We start from the raw sequence: 3,630 nt of genomic DNA on the forward strand, positions 1-3,630 counted from the left end.
ACTTATTGTTTATTGTTTTTACTGAAAAAATATAGTTAGGGTCACACAAGAAATAAATTATATGACCGGACGCGTTCTGGGTGCTGGGCGTCCGGTAACCGGACGCGTAGCCACGACCTAATTTCAAAGGTAAAACTTTGATCACGAATTAAGGTTCAAGTTGCTCAACTTATATTCTTTGCATGAGATGCGTAACGTACCTCGGTCTAAATCTAAAAATCCCTATTCAATAATATTATTTGTATAATCTGCATAGAGATTAATATGAAATATAGGCATAACCTAATGGCGAGCGTCATTACATTATCTGACCTTTGCATGGAAATATAGATGTATACATGTTTATATTCATTTCTATGAACTTATCTAATAATAATATATTAACTTATATAAGATCCGATAGGTGGCACGGTCAAAGATGTTTGTTATGATTGGAAACGCGCGATTGTTATTATTATTATTATTATTATTATTATTATTATTATTATTTATTACTGTACTACTTTATTATATATAACTTATAAATCTTAATTGTTATTATTATCTGGTAATTTTTATTTTTATTAGTAGTACCCGGTAGTAATAGTATTATTAGTTTAGTAGGGCCTACATTTATTAGGAATATATCTGGCTAATCTGACACATATTCACCCATAATTATTATCTGCTAATCAAGACATGCACAGTTCAGCCGGAACCTCTTGCCCAGAAACGGATATGCACACTTTTTGGATCGCAGAGCCTATAAATCAACTTATATGCTCAACTTATATGTTGATTTATATGCTCTGGTATAGTCTAAAGAACTCACTACGCTTCCTATGAAGATATAATGGCCGAATCTAGGCTGCTATACTAATGCCAAAACACACACACGTCCTTCGCTGCGCCGGTTTCCGGGAGTCACATAAAACCGACTTTGGCCTGTTTTTGCAATGATTCTGTATAATAATAAACAACGTCGCCGTTGGGCAAGTGCGGGTCGACGAGTGTCGCTAGTGAATGTCCGGAAAACACGTGTATTTTTTGCTTCGTGTTCAATTACGGATTTTCTACTTCATTGTGCTTCTAGATCTAACCCCCGCGGCCACATTGTAAAAGGGTCCAAGACTCCAAATTTAAANGTGTGTTTGTGTGTGTGTGTGTGTGTGTGTGTGTGTGTGTGTGCGTGTGTGTGTGCGTGTGTGTGTTGTGTGTTGTGTGTGCGTGTGTGTGTGTGTGTCGTTACACACACACACACACACACACACACACACAGTGTGTGTGTGTGTGTGTGTGTGTGTGTGTGTGTGTGTGTGTGTGTGTGTGTGTGTGTGTGTGTGTGTGTGTGTGTGTGTGTGTGTGTGTGTGTGTGTGTGTGGGTGTGTGTATATATATATAGCCTGTCTCATCATCCGACACGCATGATAACCCGTTCTATCTGGATGTCACCGTGTCATGTTCTGTCCACTATAAGAACGACACGCGCGACAGCGCGCTGCTATAGCGAGCGACTTGGCGACAACAGCGCGACCGACCACCAGCGAGCAAGACAGAGATCAACAAGTACACGTTAGGTAAGCGCAAGTTAAATAGTAGTACACGTTTAATATAAGTTACGCGAGTACAAGGAATGTACGTGCAAGTCAGTAAGAATGAGTTAAAAACTGTACAGGTGGTCTCTACGCGTTATTTCCACGATTTTAGTAGATTTTCAGCCGCGTTCAGTTCGTCTGTTGCAACCTTACCGACTTACCGGTAAGGTTAGTACCAACCTTACCGACACATATCTTTTGCGCCATCATTCACTCTTCTACGGAAAATCTATCCTATATAAAGTCGGATCGACCACCTGGTTTCGTTTACCTAGCTGCGGGTTAGAATTAGTATTATAGTAAGTTTTCTTCGCGTTCACACGTGGATACACATAATAAACAATAATATATATATATATATATATATATATATATATATTATATTATATTGTTTATTATGTGTATCCACGTGTGAACGCGAAGAAAACTTACTATAATACTAATTCTGTATATATATATATATATATATATATATATTATATATATATATATTATTGTTATATATATAATCAAGAGTAGATAATATACATGTGTTATTATCTACTCTATATATATATATATATATAGAAGTAAAGTCACACACGAACACCCGTGTAGATAAAAAACAAAGTCAATGTATGGAATAATGGTGTTTAAAGTTTAATTGACGAGCTTTCGAGATTACATCTCTTCATCAGGTCAACAGACATTAGAATAGAATCAAATAATCAAAACAAATACAATGCGTTATAGATAATCAAAAATGAATGATTCACACAATTCGGCTCAAATAAATGCAGCTCAAAAACTGATTTTAACACAAAAGCTTCCAATATGATTGAATGTTTTACACGCCGTGGCTATAATCAATCTGATCTATCTAAGAAATTAAAAAAGATATTTCCCTTAAATCGGGCGTCGTTAATAACCACTAGAAAAGACAGGGCGTGAATAAAACGTCAGACAGATGTCCATTGGTTTTAACCTATCACCCTTCAATCCTGCACATCAAAAGTTTGTTAATTGATAATTATAAAATTCTTCAAAACGATCCAATCACAGTTAACATCTTTTCAAACCCACCTTTATGCTCGTACAGACGTGATACCAACCTCCGCGACACTCTTGTTTCAAGCACCGTTTACAACTCTGACAACCCCGTGTAGCCAACTGCGCTCAGACCCGTGTTGTCGGAAACGTTGGCAGTACTTGCAATTTTATCACGAATAGGTCTGTGGTTCAAGGGCCTCGCCGGCAAATTTATAGTGCGGATTCATTTACATGCGTGTCGACGAACCTCATATACGCCATTGATGCGTTAAATGCAAATTTACTAATATTGGCAAAACAAAAACGCCGCCTTGGCGGTTAGGTTTTTGAACACCTAAGATCTATTCGCCTCAATTTCCATGATTTTCCGGTTGCTGACCATTTTAACCAAGCGGATCACCACCAACTGATGACGTGCGCTGTGTGGTGGCTGCCAACTCTGACACCATATTTTACAATACCTCACGCCGAACATGACTGAGCAGAAATTAATTCTGAGGCGTTGGTTGTTTAAATCTAGGGGGCATGAACGTAAACTTTAATTACGTGTGATTTTGAGTCCTTTGCTTCGTTGTGTGTTTGTGTGTGTGTGTTGTGTTTGTTTGTGTGTGTTGTGTGTGTGTGTGTGTGTGTGTGTGTGTGGTGTGCGCGTGTGTGGGTGTGTGTTGTGTGCGTGTGTGTTGGAGTGTTGTGTGTGTGTGTGTGTGTGTTTGTGTGTGTGTGTGTCTCTCTGTGCTGTGTGTGTTTTTGTGCGTGTATATATGTATATATATATGCGTGTTCATTTTGTCGTCCGTATTCATGGCAACGCGCGAATTGTGTGAATCATTCATTTTTGATTGTCTATAACGCATTGTTTGTTGATTATTTTGATTCTATTCCAATGTCTGCTGACTTGATGAAGCGATGTAATCTCGAAAGCTCGGTCAAAAACGAGGATGTATATCCTTAACATACAATATATGCTGCAATGATATGACTTCCTTTCACTCGCTCACGCGGTCTTGGAACTTTCAGGGACGACGTG

The sequence above is a fragment of the Priapulus caudatus genome, unplaced genomic scaffold (assembly GCF_000485595.1).
Source record: "Priapulus caudatus unplaced genomic scaffold, Priapulus_caudatus-5.0.1 Scaffold2893, whole genome shotgun sequence".
NCBI classification, from domain to species: domain Eukaryota; kingdom Metazoa; phylum Priapulida; class Priapulimorpha; order Priapulimorphida; family Priapulidae; genus Priapulus; species Priapulus caudatus.